This window comes from Pongo pygmaeus, chromosome 7, assembly GCF_028885625.2.
Source record: "Pongo pygmaeus isolate AG05252 chromosome 7, NHGRI_mPonPyg2-v2.0_pri, whole genome shotgun sequence".
Taxonomy (NCBI): domain Eukaryota; kingdom Metazoa; phylum Chordata; class Mammalia; order Primates; family Hominidae; genus Pongo; species Pongo pygmaeus.
Window position 1 is genome coordinate 109,024,379 of NC_072380.2, and position 19,217 is coordinate 109,043,595.

At 42.0% G+C, this 19,217-nt stretch overlaps 1 protein-coding gene across 4 annotated transcripts in view; it reads left to right on the forward strand.

The window, feature by feature from the left end:
* The first annotated feature begins 5,827 nt into the window (after positions 1 to 5,827).
* Positions 5,828 to 19,217, forward strand: part of CPQ (carboxypeptidase Q) — a 587,881-nt gene continuing 574,491 nt past the window's right edge. For 2 of the 4 annotated variants that reach the window (XM_054498057.2, XM_063668991.1), the window contains exon 1: positions 5,871 to 6,230. The gene's annotated coding sequence lies outside the window, so the exon portion shown is untranslated. Of the gene's footprint in view, positions 6,231 to 19,217 lie in introns of all 4 variants that reach the window. The other 2 variants (XM_054498056.2, XM_063668990.1) reach the window with 2 other exon arrangements.

Consider the following 19,217-nt stretch of genomic DNA (forward strand, 5'->3'; position numbering starts at 1 on the left):
CCTCCTTCCGGAATCATTTTTGATTCATGCTTCAGATTTCAGATCTCTGAAAAGTTCACTGGGTTTTGTGCACCACTCTCTGCCTCACTAACGTTGATGCCCTTCCAGCCCTACCAGCTGGAGCCAGCTGGTACAGGCTCTCGAAGCTGACTGTGCATATCACTTCCCAGCTCCAGTGTTGCATGACATCATTTGGCATCTTGAAATTGGCCATGATGGAAGTATTGATAGCATGGAAATCAACAAATGGTACAAATGAGGGTTTTATTAAAAAAACCCAACAACTTGTTGGTAAGCATTTATAAGCACACCACCATGCCCCTCTTATATTTTCATAACACTCTGAGCACTGTGTATTTCTTCATTTGTTCAGTGAATATTTACTGACTGTGTATTATGTGCCAGGCACTGCCCTCTATACTGAGGATATAAATGTGGGTAAATAATATCATTCTTGCCATAATGGAGCTTAGAGTTAAAAGGGGGAGACTGCCCTTAGTCAAGTAAATAAGTAAGTAAATAAATAAATATTCAGTGATAATTATGTTAAGAACTAAAAATGCTTTCAAAATATATAATAGGGTATTTGACCTAGTCTAGGAAGGTTTTCCTGAGCTAAAATCTGAAGGATAATTTTGAGTTGAGGAAGGAACAAGGTGAGGGAACAGCATTCCAGGCCAAGGGAACAGCATTCCAGGCCAAGGGAACCGCATGTGCTATGGTTGGAGGGAGCATGCCTCCTAGGAGCAAGGAAATAAGACAAGTTTGGCTGGCAGGGAGTCAGAGAGTTTCGTGTGAGATGCAGCCGAAGAGTTAACCAGGAAGCAGGCCATGCAGAGTTTTGTGGGCCCTACTAAGGAGTTTTGTCCTATCCTAAAAACGGTGAAATTTTTTTTTTCTTTTCTTCAACTTTTAAGTTCATGGGTACCCATTACTGGGTATATACCCAAAAGAATATCAACCATTCTATTATAGAGATACATGCATGCATATGTTCATTGCAGCACTATTCACAATAGCAAAGACATGGAATCAACCCAAATGTCCATCAATGATAGACCAGATAAAGAATATGTGGTACATATACACCATGGAGTACTATGCAGCCATAAAAGGGAATGAGATCATGTCCTTTGCAGGGACGTGGAGCTCCTTTAGGAGCTCTGGAAAGGCAGGCCTGGTGGTGATGAATTCCCTTAGCATATGCTTGTCTGAAAAGGATCTTATTTCTCCTTCACTTATGAAGCTTAGTTTGGCTGGATACAAAATTCTGTGTTGAGAATTCTTTTCTTTAAGAATGTTGAATATTGGCCCCCAATCTCTTCTGGCTTGTAAGGTTTCCACTGATAGGTCCACTGTTAGTCTGATCGGTTTCACTTTGTAAGTAACTTGGCCTTTCTTTCTGGGTGCCCTTAACATTTTTTCTTTCATTTAGGCTTTGGAGAATCTGATGATTAGGTGTCTTTGGATTGATCTTCTTGTGGGGTATCTTACTGCAGTTCTCTGGATTTCCTGAATTTGAATGTTGGCCTGTCTTGCTAGGTTGGAGAAGTTTCGTGGATGATATCTTGAAGTATGTTTTTCAACTTGGTTTCATCCTCCTTGTCTCTTTCAGGTACCCCAATCAGTTGTAGGTTCAGTCTTTTTACATAATCCCATATTCCTGGACGTTTTGTTCATTCTTTTTTATTTTATTTTGCTCTATTCTTGTCTGCTGGTCTTATTTCAGAAAGATAGTCTTCAAGCTCTGAGATTCTTTCCACCACTTGGTCTATTCTGCTCTTGATACTTGTGATTGCATTGTGAAGTTCTTGTGTTGTGTTTTTCAGCTCCAACAGGTTGGTTATATTCTTTTCTCCCCTATTCTGGTTATCTGGCTATCAGTTCCAGTATTGTTTTATTATGCTTCTTAGCTTCTTTGCATTGGGTTACAACATGCTCCTTTAGCTCAGCAAAGTTCATTGCTACCCACCTTCTGAAGCATACTTCTGTCAGTTCAGCCATCTCAGCCGCAGTCCAGTTCTGTGCCCTTGCTGGGGAGGGTTGTAGTCATTTGCAGGAGAAAAGGCACTCTGGCTTTTTGAGTTTTCAGCATTTTTGTGTTGATTCTTTCTCATCTTTGTGGGCTTATCTACCTTTAATCTTTGAGGTTGTTGACTTTGAATGAGGTTTTTGTGGGGTCTTTTTTGTTGATGTTGTTGTTGTTGTTTTCTGTTTGTTTTTCTCTTAACAGTCAGGCCACTTGACTGCTGCAGTTTGCTGGAGATCTGCTCCAGACCCCAGTTGCCTCACTTTTTCCTGTATCTGGAGGTATCACTAGTGAAGGCCACAAAACAGCAAAGATGGCAGCCAGCTTCTTCCTCTGGAAGCTTCATCTCAGGTGGTTTCTGATCTGTTGCCAGCCCTCATACACCTGTAGGAGGTGGCTAGAGACCCCCACTGGGAGGTTTCACCCAGTCAGGAGGAACGGGATTAGGGACCCACCAAAAGAAGTAGTCTGGCTGCTTTTTGTAGAGCAGGTGTGCTGCACTGGGAGTGGGGGTGGGCAGGGCCCTCATAGTCTGGACCACCTGTATTCTCCACAGCTGGTAGGCTGGAGCAGCTGAGTCCACTGAACCATAAAGATGGTGGTTGTCCCTCTCCAAGGCAACCTGTCCCAGGGAGATATCAGAGCTCTATCCATACAGCCCTGGCTGGAGTGACTGAAGCTCCTGCAGGGAGGACCCACCCATGAGGAGGAATGGATTGGGGTCCCATTTAAAGAAGCAGTCTGGCTGCAATTTGGCAAGGAAGCTGTGCTACATTGTGGGGGACCCTTCCTTGTATGGTCCATCTGTATTATCCACAGCTGGCAGGCTGGAATGGCTGCGTCTACTGAACTACAGAGATGATGGCTTCCCCTCCCTCCAGGAGCTCCGTCCCAGGGAGAGATCAGAGCCCTGTTCATAAAACAGTTGCTGGAGGGGCTTAAGGAGGTCCTCTCCAGTGAGGAGGAATGACTTGGGGTCCCGCTTACAGAAGCAGTCTGGCCACTTTTTGGTAGGGCAGGTGTGCTGCATTGTAGCAGAGGGAACCCTTCCTAGTTCAGACCGTCTGTGTTCTCCACAGCCAGGAGGCTGCAGCAGCTGAGTCGACTGAACCACAGAGATGGCGGCTGCCCCTCCTGCTGGGAACTCAAACCTGTCTCAGGCAGACTCTTACCCGCTGCCATTGGCTGGCTGGGATTCCAAGCTGGTGGGTCTTAACTTGGGGGGTGTCATGTAAGTAGGGCCTGAAGAATGGTACTGCTTGGTTCCCTGGATTCAGCCTCCTTCCTAGAGATGGATTTCCTGCCTTGCTGGTGATTGTGGCCAGAGTATCTAAAACTTCTGGGCCTCTTTGTATGCGCCTGAGTGGCTGCTCTGCCAAGACAACACACAGCTCTGTGTATCAGACTCAAGGCCCTGGTGGTGTGGAGTCACGAGGGGGGTCTCTTGATCCACAGGTTGCAAAGATTCATGGCAGAAGCATGGTTTCCTGGGTTGCACAATCACTCACCACTTCCCTTGGCTGAGGGTGGAGGTTCCTTTGGCTCTGTGCTGCTCTGAGGTGGGCTCCCCACCCTGCCCAACTTTTCTTCATTCTTCATGGGCCGGTGGTTTGCCTAGTCAGTCCCAATGAGAGAACCTGGATATTTCAGTTGAAGGTACTGAATTCACTTGCCCCTTTTCATTCCTCTCTGAGTGCTGCAGGCAGGGGCTTCTAATTGGCCATTATGGATTGATCTCCCTGTAGTGAAGTGTTCTAAGTAAGAAGAACACATGGTATTGTGGAAAATCAGCATAGCATGGTGGCTCAGAAATAGACTCTGGAGCCAGGCAGATTGCTTGGTTTGGAATTCTGGTCCTGCAACTTACTTGTAACCTCTCTGTGCCTTAGTTTCCTCACAGTTTAAATAGGGATAAAATAATATCTACTTTATAGGTCTATTTGCAAGGTTTTAAAATTCTTAGAATAGTACTTGGCTCACTATACATGCTATAGAAGTGCTTATTCAATTAAATAAATAAAAACATCTTTGGTAAGATAACTCTGAACATTGTATGGTTTAGTAGAGGATGCTGACAAGAATAAATAGTTAAAACATATCATGAAGTAAGCATAAAAGATAGTGGTAATGCAAAGATGAGAATGAGCTCTGCTTCCTGTGATTAGTGTGAGCAGACAAATGTCACTGTACTCAGAAGCTTAAAGCCTAGTGTGGGAAGCTGACATGAAAGAAAACCAATGGGAAAAAATGTTAGAGTAGAGGTGTAAGCAAGAGTGATTTATTTCAACTTGAAAGCAAATGGGCGAGGTTTCACAGAGAGGGGCCCAGCATATTGGTTGATTGCTTGGGCTCCAGAATCAGGCCAGCTCAGTTTAATGCTGACTTTGTACCTCACTGGTTTTGTGACTTGACCTCTCTAATCCTCCATCTCCTTATCTGTACAGTGGGGAAAAATAATAATGATAATAATATGTAGCTCATAGGACAAATAAGAATTCACAGTTAATGCATCGAAAATCTTACCACAAGGCACTCCATAAATGTGAAGCTTTTATTGTTATTACGAGTTGAAACTTGAGTGGGAAAGAACTTCGTTTGCATTAAACATGAGAAAAGGCCCAGAAGTTGAAAAGCATTTGACATAATTAAAGAACAGTAAGTCAGTGCCACTTAAACTGTAATCCAACCACCGCCAGTCAATGAACAGCTTTTTACTGGTCCATGAACAGGTAAGTATAGAAATTGTGAGTAAGCATTTGAAATAATAACAACAACCACCGATAATTGAAAAACTAATTTTATAGTTTTTGGCATACTCGTTGTACACTTGTAATAAAAACTGGGCTTGTAGTTTTTGTCTCTTTTCTTATTTGCTAGCAGGTTTTGATTTGTATTTTACAGAAATAATGGTCCATGTCAGATTGGAAATAATAAAAACTTGTCTTTTACCCTTGATAGTTTGAGAAAAAAGTAATTCAGTGGGGTTGGATATGGCATCCGAGAGATGATTCTGGAAAGGTGGGCCAGGGCCATGTTTATGAGGACCCTCAAATGCCTCACAGAGTTCACACTTTTTTCAGTGGGCAACAGGGCTAGTAAGGTTTAGAGGGATTGTTAACTGAAGGTGAATGGACTTTGCACATTTTGTGGTATTTTTTTTTTCCCAGTAGGCATGTGCTTTTTCTTTCTTTTCTTTTTTAATTAAAAGTTCTGTTTTATTTTTTTAGTTAAGAGGAGAGACTGGAACTGCTCAGTGTTTCACAAAGATAACTGTTTGTATTTGATAAGAGTTTCGTTAAACAAAGGAATTTGCACTTATGAAAACATAAAGCATTGAAAACACTGAGCACATACTCTGTGACCAGAATGCGTGTGACCTGTTGAGATAAGCCACACCAGGTAATCAGATGAGTCTCCTTTCTTCTTGGGCACCCTCATATAATTAAGGCACAAACGAAAGAGAAAAGACTCTTTCTGATCTCTCAGTTCGGGTCATCTCCTCTGCCTTCCATCATCACCGCCTAACAATCCTACACCTGGCAGGATGGGAAAACGGTTTAATAATCTTTTCCCTTTGGGAGGCGTTTGACAGCTCAGAAAGCATGGCCTTTACTCAGGCTCAGAGACACACAAAAACCTTTCACGTTTTCCTTTCAGCTTCGCAGCCCCGTCCTTCTCCACCTGCACGGGCACCCATTGAAGCACAGGACCCTTCTGCCAAGCCATGAGCCTTCTTAGGCTCCTGCCGCCCGCCTCGCCTGAGGCTGCGCTTCTGAAAAGCACGCGGCCCTGGCCTGCGCACCACCCAGTCTGAAGGCAACGCCCCTGCACGAAGGAGTCAGGCCTAGGGGCTCGGGACCCAGGGCGACACTCAATTTTCTAACAGGAGCCACAGCCCAGAAGCTGAGCAGCCTTCCGGCCGATCTGTGGCCCTGAGGTCGCCCTTGGAGGGCGAGTGAGAACCCCCAAGGCGTTCCGGAGGTGGCGCCCGGCCCGAACCCGGCGCCCGCCCCGGCCCCCCGAGTCAGGTCTTTGCCCCGCCTCTCGGCCCGCGGCCTGGCCGGCAAGCAGGGCTGCAGTTACGGGGCGGAGCGGAGGGCCCCAGCACGGTCAGGGGTGTGTCCGCCGCCACCGTAAGGCTAGGCCACGAGCTTCGTCCTGGGAGCCGCCTCCGTCGCCGCCGTCAGAGCCGCCCTATCAGGTGTGTTTGCAGCCGAACTGGCAGTGCCCGCGGGCGGCTGGGCCGAGGCCTTGGTTCCTACCTGCGGCGGTCGGGCGGGCTGAGGCTGGAGCAGGCCAAGGGCGGGGGCAGAGGGGGACGGACTTCCAACATCGCTCATTCGGGGGAGTGACGGGAGGACCTGGCTGGGGAGCAGCGGGTTGGGAGCCTGTGGCTGCCCCTTCGGTGACACTGGAGGCACCGAGCCTAGAAATGGGGAAGCTGTGACGTGGGGGTGGTGGAGGATGCTGCGGGACAGCAGCGAGCACGGCCCTCGCCGTCCTTCCCAACACGGTTTCACTTCCCCTCTGCCCCAAGCCATCCCCTTCATCCCCCATCTGCAAACAATCCTGGTCCCCCTGAGCCTCCAATATGCCTTATGCAGTTCTTTTGGGGTTCCTTTCGCATTTTACCGTGTACTTTCGCTTTTGATGCGTCTAGTTTCTGCTACTGGACTCTCCTAGAATCGAAGTTCCATGAGGGCAAAGTCCCATCTGACTTAGGACTCAGAGCTACTCAATAAGTAATTTAATGAGTACCTATGCCGTAGAACTGAGTGAATTAACAAATGAGTAAGTGAATAAATGAGTGCATACGAGATAGAGCTGAATGAATCAGTGCATTAGTGAAAATAAAGATGTATGAAGTGGAAGCAGTGGAGACGCAGGCTTACAACTCCTATTTTTTGATAGCTTTCCAAAAAGTTGTGTGAATGTCGCACTTTTGCAAATGGAGGCATTCTGATTGGGACCACTTAAAAAGAGTTCTATGCTGTTCAAATAATCTCTGGAAACGCCCCCTGGTATTTCCATTTTTGCTGGACTTGCTATATGTGTTTGCTTAAAACAAAATATGCCTAGGTTTTTTCTTGCTTGTGTTTTGTTCACTTCTACTTTGGACGTTTAAAGAATCATTGTCACTATAATATTATTTCGTGTATTTCTTAAAGATAAGGGTGACTCTAAAGGCAGAACCATATGACTCTGACTTGTTTGTAAAACCAGGCATTTCTTTTGAATTCAGAGTTGTTAAGAATCTTGTCTGTTTTCCTGAGACAGGTGCTGGCTGATTTGCAGGTGACTGAAGAAGGCTACATAAGGCCCAGAAAGACATTTATCTGTTTGTAAACAAATAGGCTTAGCACATAGCTTTAATACAGTTGGTCACTGCAGCAGTTCTTAGTTGCCAGGTCCAGGTTCCAGAAGAGCTGGATGACCTTGGACTTGCCACTTGATCTCTTTAGGTTTTAATTTCTTAATCTCCAAAATGAAGGTGTTTAGCTAGGGACCCTGCCTGAGTTAAACCTCTGGGATTCTTTTGTATCAGGGTTAGAAGGTGAAATTACAGATGATTTCATGGAGTTCTGCTTACTTCACCTCCTCTGTTTGAGATTCCATAGCATTTTGTCTCTGCTCTCTTCTCTGCTGTTTACAGCTCATTTCCTTTCTTCTCCACATCTGCAACAAGAAAGCCTGGGAGCTCAAGATAAGTATAATAAACCCTAGGCTGGCGGGGGAGAAAGGAGGGTAAGATTTTCTTCTACATTGTCACAGGCTCCTGGTCCTGGGTCTGACTTTTTTCCAGTGCAACCCAGTCTGACAATGCCATATATTCCCAGTATATCTGGGGAACTGCATCACTATTTCTTTGCATGCATTTGAGATTAGTTATCATAGATCACATTTTGGAGCTGGAAGGACCTTGGAGATTTTTTAAAGGCACTTCGAAAGTCATTATACATACATATTTAAATATTTTTACATGCTACATTTAACAAACACAGAGTGCCAAATGTGTTAAGTAAAATGAAATTAATGTTACCTACTTCAGTGAATTCAAGTTTGTAAGGAGAGGTGGAATACACATGTTGCTTGGTGAAAAGGGCCAACTTTCTCACACTGTTTCCCAATGAGGTCATGTGTCATACGGGCATGGAATGTTACAAAGCTGATATTTATAGGGCACTGACCATACACTAGGCACTGTTATATTTAATTTTTTTACTTATATTGCCCCATTTAATCATCACTATATATCGAAGAGCTAGATACTATGGTAAGTCCTATTTGACCTTCTTAAGTGGAAACAGTACATGGAAAATGGGAGAGTTAGGACTCAAAACTCAAGCAGATGGAAACAGGGTTTCTCCCAGAAACAAAACAATCCTGCCAGGAAAGACTGTGTGACTTTGAAGAATGTGGTCTCTGTGTGTGTTCAAGCATATATACAAACCCTGGGTTATTTGGGTAAATGAATTTAGAATGAGAGCACAGGGTGAAATGATGAAGACAGAATTACAGGGGAGTTGGTTGTTTTATCATTTTGAAAATTATTGAATTCCATTGAGATTCTAGGAGACTCTGATACTTTGACCTAGGTGCCCATGCATCTTAATTTTAAACATGTTCAGACTTACCAATTTAGGGAATATAAAATGAGTGACATCGAGAGCTGCCAACAGTGAATGGCACTTAAGGGCTTTGAACCATGAGTGCCAAGCAGTGCTGTTTCTTGGACTAACTTTGTGCCCTTGGTAAGGCACTGCCTCCCAACCTCTTTCTTTATAAGACCAACAACCCCTAGTACAGACAAAGAACAATGCCTACATCTGTGTAATCCAGAGACAAGAATGCAGGATGGGTTTCCAGAACCCTTATAATTAATTGATGAGAGCAAAAGACGAAAAGAGAGGCTCATAAAATAAGTGGGAAATTATTTTGTTTCTTTTTTGTCAGCCAAGTTTAGCCCCATGGAAAGCAGAGACCAGTTGTGGCCGCCTGAAAAACTAAGAGCTGATGCCAGTTTGATTTAGCTCAGGAGGCTGAAACTTTCTGCCCCGAAGGCTGGAGTGATGGAACAGACCTTCCCATTGCTCACAATATTATGAAAAAAACATTAAAGCAACGATTTTTATTACTTGCCCTGAAGCTAGAGCTTTAAAATGTACTTTCTTCTCCCCCTACCCTCCCTAAACCACTTAGCTTTTAAAAACAAACAACCCATTCATGTGTTTGTTACAGTCACATTATTAGTTCTTTCTCTTCATTCCTGGGCCCTTTTCTTTAATGCAGCAAAGTATTTGGAGGGATGTACTTCTGGATCTGTGGAATTTTACTTTAGTTATTTTATTCAGAAATTTCAATAACCATTTATTGAGTGTATACTATGTGACAGATAAAGATGAATGAGAACAAATTTAAATAGGAGAGTGACCCATCTGCAAACAGTTACACCACAGGGTAATATGGAAGTAGTGGCCATTCACTCTTCCAGGAAAGAGGTATGATTGGAACTCAGAAGACTTTGCAGAGAAGGTGAATTTGGAACTGTGTTTTAAAGCCTAAAGACCAAGCAGAGGGAGAAGGGTATTCCAAGAATGGAGAACAACAAGAGCAACGAAAAGGAGGCAAGTATGAACATGGCATTCTTTGGGAGATGGGAGTTCAGTGTGGCTGTGGTAGGGAGGTCTGGTAAGGTTAGGGCCAGACAGTGATGGTCCTTGAATGTCATGTTATTTAAACTTTATCACAGTCTAGATAATCCTTTTCAGCATTATTTTTGTTTTGTTTTGTTTTGAGACAAGGCCTCTCTCTGTCACCCAGGCTGGAGTGCCATGGCAAGATCTCACTGCAACTTCTGCCTCCCGGTTCAAGTGATTCTCCTGCCTCAGCCTCCTAAGTAGCTGGGACTACAGGCGCACACCACTACAGCCTGGCTAATTTTTTTATTTTTAGTAGAGACAGGACTTTGCCATGTGGGCCAGGTTGATCTCGACCTTCTGGCTTCAAGCTATCTGCCTGCCTTGGCCTCCCAAAGTGTTGGGATTACAGGCATGAGCCACCGTGCCTGGCTGTTTTCAGCATTTTTAAGCTGAATTTTAAACAGAGGAATGATATGATTAGATTTTCTTTAGAAAATAGCTACAGTAATAATGTTTCAGAAGAACTGGGGAAGGAAGAGCCAGAAGGCCACAGGAAAATGAAGATGCTATTGCCATAGTTCTAATGAAATAGGATAAGGATCTAAGTTAGGTTTGAGAGACTTTTTGAAAACAGAGCAGGATTAATGACTAGCTGGATATGGGAAATATGTTTGAAAATAATCTGAGATTTTGGAATTGCTTACCTGGGTGAGTGGAGATGCCACTAATGAGGGTAAGAAATATAAGGTGAGGAAGAAGTTTTGGGAGAAAGACAGTGAGTGAGCAGAGGTAGCTGTGGAACATCTGGGTGGAGATCCCAGGATATAGCCTTTTCTGTAGCTGTGCTGTGATGTCACACAGTCAAGACCTCGGCCAAACATTACGATAGGGCCTCAGTCTAAAAAGACACATCAATTTAATAACTCACTTAAAAAATACATCATACTTATCTAATGACCATTACATTATATTTCAGGCAAGTTCTTAGAGAACTCTGATTCTTATGTAAGTGCCAGTGAAGGAAAAAAGACTGGAGTCTCAAACAATGAGGAGTTATTATAAGCTGCCAGGAGAAACTGAAAAAGAGAAATACAGACCAGAGTCGTTGAAAGGAACAAAGATAAGGAAATGGCAGGAGTGTTGCAGAAAGCAGTGGTTTCTGAAGACACAGGTATAGGCAGATATGAAATACAAAGAAGAAATTTGAGCTGGTGCTTCCAAATAACTGTACTTCTTTAATGGTAAGATATCACAAGCTTTGATTTCTCATCTTATTCAGTTTGTCAGGAAGAGACAAACAGGAGATTGTTCAGAGGTGTGGGTGCTGGGCAGAGGGCTTGATCTCATTTTGCAGAGAAAGTGTTTGGAGACTTTGAACTAAGCAAAGAGTAACAGGGAAAATAAGATAAAAATGAAAAGGGTAATGATTTGGAGAAATTTTTCAGAGAATTTAAGGAATCCTATGACAAACAGGTGTTAACAAAGAAAAAGGCAGATCAACGCAGTGTTCTTTTGATATAGTGGTATTAGACTTCCTTGGAAAAAAGATTCACATAGCACCTTATATTTAAAAAGCAATTTTATATTTGATTGTTACAAGAACCTAGGAAGCAGGTGCAGCCAGGCATTATTATCTTTCTTTTATAAACTTAAAATCTGACATGAAGGAGGCTGCAGTTTGTCTCATGGCTCAGATGGCTCAGATCCCATGGCTGGCAGGGACTCAGAGCCTTCTGACTTTGGGTCCATTGCTTTGTCCATTGTATCAATGCCTTGCCTTACCTTGGAACCTTGGCCTTCTGCAGTGTGCCTCCTTCCCTTATCATATCATATCACATAAATGTAAAAGTAAAGCAGATGGTATTTGAAGATTAAAAGAGCCAAGATCTCTGGGGAGACAGGCAGTGATGTGAAAGGATCCTTAGCACTGATTATGCTATATACAATAGGGATGTTCATGAAGGGTTGTGCATAGAGCGTATCTATGTAAATCAAATGACGCTTTCAGTGCAGTAGGGGAGTCCACAATATCCAAAGTGTTATGATTAAATTTTTTATGAGGCAAATAATACCTTTATAAAATGAACACTCAGTCACTCCTTGATATATTATCTGAATAAATCCAGACTTTCAAATATGGGGTTGACTTAAAGCAAGATACATCTCTAGTAGCCTACATCTATAGTTATCATATATGAAGATTTTTCTGACTTGGGTATTGAATATGAAGATGGGGATCGGGAGCTGGATCCTCTAATTGTTAGAGACCATTTAAAATACAATGGACATCATGACTTGCAGCTAAATCCATTCAGCTACCTTTACTGTTTACCAAGCACCTAACGGGTACGCCATTGGATGGGGCAAAACTCAGCTGGGAAATGGAGAGAGAAGCCCAGCGCTGGCACTGCCTTCAGTCTGACAGACCACAAGAAAGTCATAAATGTAAATTCACCAGTATAGTGAGCCAGGGTAAGAAAACCAGAAACTCTTATGGTCCTTGAATTCTACATCAGTATTAAAATGAAACCAAGTATATTTCAAAGCAAAGACCATTATATTAGACCCAGAGTTATTCTGTACTCACAAAAGATAATCTCTGTAAGGAAGAAGAGGTAGTTGTGACTCTTTATGCATCAAACATTTAAAAATGCATATCTTTAAAACATATAAAACTAATGATTAGAACTATGAGAAAATAAGCAAAGCTATTTGTAGGACACTTTAGATCTGTTGTTTTACATGACAAATCAAGTAGACAAAGTCAAATGGTAATACACAAGATTTGAATAATATAACTAATGAGGTTGAATAATATAATTTATGAGTGAATAGGGATATGGAACATTTAATAGTATATTTTATTATTAATCAAAAAATTATGTTATGTATGAATATATATGTACATGATATATATTGGGATATATATGGGGTATATGTGTGTATATATGTCTCCTTTTTTGCATTAATAAGTTCTTTTTTATTTTATTGTAAATTGACAAATTATGGTTGTATATATTTATGAAATACAAAGTAATGTTGATATATGTCATAATACAACCTTCCATACAATGTGGAATGATTAAATCAAGCTAATAAACATACCCATCACCTTAAATACTTATCATTTTTGTGATGAAAATATTTGAAATTTGCTCTCTTAGCAATTTTGAAATATACAACACAGTATAATTAACTATAGTCATCATGCTGACAATATAATCTCAAAAAACTTATTCCTCTTGTTTAATTGAAACTTTGAACCCTTTGGCATTCCCCATTTTCCCCAACCCCTCAGACTTTGGTAAGCACCATTCTACTCTATGCTTCTTAGTTCTGTTGTTTTAGATTCCACATAGAAGTGAGATCATGTGGTATTTGTCTTTCTGTGCCTATGTCTGGCTTATTGCATTTAGCATAATGTCCTGCAGCTTCATCCATGTTGTCACAAATGACAGAATTTCCTCATTTTTAAAGGCAGAATAGTATTTCATTGTGCATATATACCACCCTTTCTTTATCCATTTATCTGTTGATGGACACTTAGGTTGATTCTATAATTTGGCTTTTGTGAATAGTGCTACAGTGAACATGGGATTGCATATATCTCTTTAATATAATTATTTCAAATTTTTGGATATGCACTTAGAAGTGGGATTGGTGGATCATATGATAGTTCTATCTTTAGTTTTTTTGAGGACCCTCCATAAAGTTTTCTGTAATGGCTATACTAATTTACATTCCCATCAACAATGTATAAGAGTTTCCTTTACTTCACATTATCACCAGTATTTTTTTGTTTGTTTGTTTGAGATGGAGTCTTGCTCTGTCGCCCAAGCTGGAGTGCAGTGGCGCGATCTCGGCTCACTGCAAGCTCTGCCTCCCGGCTTCCCGCCATTCTCCTGCCTCAGCCTCCCGAGTAGCTGGGACTACAGGCGCCCGCCACCATGCCTGGCTAATTTTTTTTGTATTTTTATTAGAGACGGGGTTTCACCGTGTTAGCCAGGATTGTCTCGATCTCCTGACCTCGTGATCCGCCTGCCTCAGCCTCCCAAAGTACTGGGATTACAGGCGTGAGCCACCGCGCCCGGCCCCAGAATTTTGTTTTTGAGGCAGGATCTGGTTCTTTTGCCCAGGCTGGAGTACAGGGGCCTGATCTCGGCTCACTGCAACCTCTGCCTCCCAGGCTCAAGCCATCCTCCCTCCTCAGCCTCCTAGGTAACTGGGACTACAAGTGTGCCACTGTGCCTGGCTAATTTTTGTATATTTGTAGAGAAGGAGTTTCGCCATGTTGCCCAGACTGGTCTCAAACTCCTGAGCTCAAGCAATCTACTCTCCTTGGCCTCCCAAAGTGCTGGATTACAGGAGTGAGCCACAGTGCCTAGTACATTTGTCATTTTCTGTCTTTTTCATAATAGCCATTCTAACTGGGGTGAGATAGTCTCATTGCAGTTTTGATTTGCATTTCTTTGATAATTAATGATGTTGAGCATTTTTTAATATATCTCTTGGCCATTCATATGTCTTCTTTTGAGAATTGTCTATTCAGGCTCTTTGTCCATTTTTTAATTGGGTTGCTTGTTTTCTTGCTATTGAGTTGTTTGAGTTCCTTATACAGTTCATCCTTGAGCAATGCGGGGCTTAGCGGTGCTGACTCCCTCTACAGTTGAAAATTCTAGTATAACTTTTGATTCCCCCAAAACTTAACTACTAATAGTCAACTGTTGACTGGAAGCCTTACCAGTAACATAAATAGCCAATTAACACATATTTTGTATGTTATATGTAATATATGCTATCTGCTTACAATAGAGTAAGGTAGAGAAAATAAAATTTTATTGAGAAAATCCTAAGGGAGAGAAAATATATTTACTATTTATTAAGTGGAAGTGAATCACCATAAAGGTCTTCATTCTTGTCATCTTTATTTTGAGTAGGTGGAGGCAGAGGAGGAAGAGAAGGGATTGGTCTTGCTGTCTTAGGGGTGGCAGAGGTGGAAGAAGTGGAGGAGGTGGAAGGGGAGGGAGGAGAGGCAGGCCCACTTGGTGTAACTTTCTGGAAATACATAATAATTTCTGTATGGCTACTTTTCTTTTTCTAAAAATGTTGTAAAGTTTATCTTAAAATGTTTCTATACAGTATCAGTCTTTCTTCCACTATTTGGGTTAGCTTCAGTGCCCATATCATAGAAGCATTCATGTCATAAAAGAAGTCTAACACAGTTTTAAATAATCAGAACGCTTCTGCCAGATTGTCTGATGTTAATTTGCTTTTTGGTACTTTTATATCCTCCTCATCATCACAAGGCACTGGTTCAGAAGCATTCCGTCAAGTTGTCTTCTGTCAATTCCTCTGGTGTGTAGTGTCTATTAGCTCTTGAATTTCTCCAAGATTCATATCTTGACACCTTCATTCACCACCATTTTTCCAACTATATTTACAATCACTTTCATTATTTCCTTGATTGGCTCTGTCATAAACCCTGTGAAGTCATACACAACAGCTGGGCACAGTTTTCTCCTGCAGGAACTTATTGTTGGCTTGATGGCTTTCACAGCTTTTTCTATAACAATGATGGTGTCTTCAATGGTGTAATCCTTCTAGACTTTCATGGTGTTCTCTCTATTGGGGTTCTCTAACATAGCGTTGACATCCTTTCCATAGAGTACTGTGTATAATGAGCCTTCAAGGTCCTTATGATCCCCTGATCTAGAGGATGATTAGAGATGTTGCGTTTGGGGGCAAGTAGGGTACTTGGATGTCTTTGATGTTGAACTCATGGGGTTCTAGGTGGCCAGGGGCATTGTGTAATATGAAAATAATTTTAAAAGGCATTCCCTTACCGGCAAGATACTTTCTGACTTGAGAGAAAAAGCATCAGTGGAACCAATCCAGAAAAAATAGTTCTTGTTTAAGCCAAAAGACTGGTAGCTGATGTTTATCTTTTTCCATCAGGCCTTGGAGGTTAGCAGCTTTATAGATGACAGTCCTGACCATAAACCTGACTGCATTTGCACGAAACAGTAGTTAGCCTATCCCTTCCTACCTTAAATCTTGGTGCTCACTTCTCCTCCTTACTAATAAATGTCCTTTGTGGCTTTTTTTTTTTTTTTCCAGAATACAGCATGTTCATCTGCATTAAAACCCTGTTTAGGCAGGTATCCTTTCTCCTCAATGACTTTTTAATGGCTTTGCAATATAGTTTGATATCAGGCAGTGTGATGCCTCCAGGTTTGTTTGTTTTATTTAAGATTATCTTGGTGATTTTTTTTAAATTCCCTATGAATTTTAGGGTTATTTTTTCTGTTTCCTTTTAAATATACTTTCTGGCCATTTTTCTCTCTCTTCATCTTCTGAAATTATGTGAAGATTAGTTCCCTTGACTGTGATTGTGTCACATAATTCTTGTAGGTTTTCTTCATCTTTTTTATTGTTTTTTCTTTTTGCTTCTCTGATGAATAATTTCAAATATTCTGTCTTTAGCTCACTGATTCTGCTGCTTAATTGAGTCTGCTGTTGAAGATTTCTATTGCATTTTGCAATTAAGTCATTGTATTCTTTATCCCTTGGGTTTCTTTTTTATTGTTTCTACTTCTTCTATATTCTCATTTTGTGTATTGTTTTTCAAATTTCATTTAATTTTATATCCATATATTCTTGTAGTTCACTGAACTGCTTTACAAGGATTTTTCTGAACCTTTCTTTCTGCCACTTTATAGACCTTCATTTTTTAGTCTGTTATTGGAGCTTTGTTAGTTTCTTTTGATGATTACAGATGCTCTTTGACTTACAATGGGCTTATGTCCTATTAAACCCATAGTAATTTGAAAACTTTGTAAGTAAGAAATATGTTTAATACCCCAGTAAACCAATTGTAATGTCAAAAAATTATAAGTTGAACCATCATAAGTGCAGATGCTCCTTGACTTACAATGGGGTTATATCCTGATAAGTCCGTTATAAAGTTGTATAGTTGTAAGTTGAACCATCATAAATTGGGGACCGTCTATATTTGTAATCCTTGTGTTCTAGCATTGGTGTCTGCACATTTGAAGAGACAGCTTCCTCCTGAGTGCAGTGGTATAATGACAGCTCAGTGCAGCCTTGACCTCCCGGGCTCATAAGATTCTCCCACCTCAGCCTCCTGAGTAGTTGGGACTGCAGGTGTATGCCACCATGCCTGGCTACTTTTTGTATTTTTTGTAGAGAGGGGTTTCACCATGTTGTCCAGGCTGGTCTTGAACTCCTGGGCTCAAGTGATCTACTTACCTTGGCCTCCCAAAATGCTGGAATAACAGGCATAAGCCACTGCATCCGGCCCCAACAGCTTGCTCTTCTGGTCTTTACAGGTATTCTTTGGCAGGGATTGACCTTTACTTCTTAGTCTAGGCTGTGATTCTAGTTGGGTCAGGTGGTAATGACCCCATGCAGGCAGAGCTCACTATAGTTGGCTGGGTGCTGCCTTTGCTCTGAGGTCTGATGGGGCTGCTGGCTCGGCTCCCATGCTTCGGGGAGACCACTGGCTGAGCTCTGCTATAATTTCTGATTGGACAAGGTTGTAGGGTGTATTTCCTGGCTGGGTGGTACTACTTTTTTGGTTCAACAGTTGAGCAGGGCTGCAGGCTGGCCTCTGAGTTTAGGTGGAGTTGCTGCTCAGGATGGATGGGGTCTGGAGTGTATGCTGTGTAGAACTGCACAGTTGAGGATTGCCTGTCTCTGGGCAGGGCCTTAGAGTGGGCTCTGAGTCTGGATCGAGTCACTCTTTGGATTTCTGGGTCAGGCAATTCCAACCCCTATGATCCACAGAAATGCCCTGTGATGGTCATCTCCACATCTCCCACCTGGGTAAGGCATTGGGGTCGCCTCTGAGGCTGGCCATCTAAAGACTCAAAGCAGGCTGACCTTCTCATCATGTTTCTGTGAACAGTGAACTTGGCTTTGCAAGTGAGCTATACCATTGGCTGGTATCTCTGATTGTGCACCACCACTGGGAGGAACATAGAGCCATCACCAAAATTTGCACACTGGTCCCTGTGAGCTCTGCCTCCTTTCTTTGTTTATACCTAACCCAGGAGGTCTAGCCATGTCATTACTGCCAGTATTCCCCATGAGGTCAGATGGGAGTGGGCTTTCTGGGAAGTGTCTCAGAATGCTAGGGAGCTGGATGTCTAGAAACTCTGGTTACCTTTTTTTTTTTTTTTTTTTTATTGTATGGGCCCAGTTAAAAAGATCTTCTTGGCTGGGCACAGTGGCTCACGCCTGTAATCCCAGCATTTTGGGAGGCCAAGGCGGGTGGATCACGAGGTCAGGAGATTGAGACCATCCTGGCAAACATGGTGAAACCTCGTCTCTACTAAAAATACAAAAATTAGCTGGACGTGGTGGTGTGCGCCTGTAATCCCAGCTACTCAGGAGGCTGAGGCAGGAGAATCACTTGAACCCAGGAGGCAGAGGTTGCAGTGAGCCGAGATTGTACCACTGCACTTCAGCTGGGGCAACAGAGTGGGACTCTGTCTCAAAAAAAAAAAAAAAAATCCTCTCTCTGTGTGTCACCATGCTGATCTGGGGGAGCAGGTGGGGCAGTGTGGTCAACGTGAAGATTGTTCCTCTTCTAATGTGGTTTTTATTTGATTCAGTGGCCTATTCATTCAGCTGTCTCCGTTTCTTTCTCAAGTTTGTAAGTTTTCACAAAAGTGTTCTTGTCCTTGGATTGTTGCTTGTTGGACTTTCTGTAGAGAGAAGTGAAGCCAAGTGAAGCCTGGGACTTCCTATTCTGCCATCTTGCTGATGTCTTGCCTACATGTTTACAGAAAATTCACATCCTCTTATAACATTTATGAGACATTGTAAAAAACAAAACAAAACAACAACAACAACAAAACCCAAAAGCCTTAAATGAAGACTTTAGTGAATTCCAGAGTCCTTCTTACTCTTACTGGCCTTGTGCCTTAGTCCTCTGGTTTAGCCCCTGTTTCCAGCTAGCTTTTAACAGGTTGAGTTGATGAAAAGAAAACATACCTCTCTCCTTTCATAATGCTGTGAAGTAGCTCATATAATTCATCTTCCACGTTTATATACGTATGTCTCTTTTGTTTCCAGAGCATCATTTTGAGATTCTTTTTTCATTATCAAAATACATTGGATCTATGTTATTCATAACTAATCTGAGGCTGTATTTGTTACATATGAGTATTTTAAATCATTAATGCCATATGTATTGTATACCAAAATTTACCCTCTAAAACACCTGGCTATTCTTTTGTAGGGTTTTTCTTTTCATTAGCTTTTTTGAGCTAAAGCTTAAAGAAAATCAGGGACCAAAGGAAGGTTAGAAAGTGGCTGGAGGTATCATAAACACCAACTAAGTTCTTTGAGAAGCAGAAGGTACATCATGGAAATCAGCATTATTCTGAATTCATTTCATTGCCTACTCAGTCCAAATTTTAGGGTTTACAACTTAAACTAATAACTCACTGGCACCTTGCGTTTCCTGTGGCTTAATGGTTAAGAACATGGGCTTTGAAGTCATTGTCCTGAGTTCAAATTTG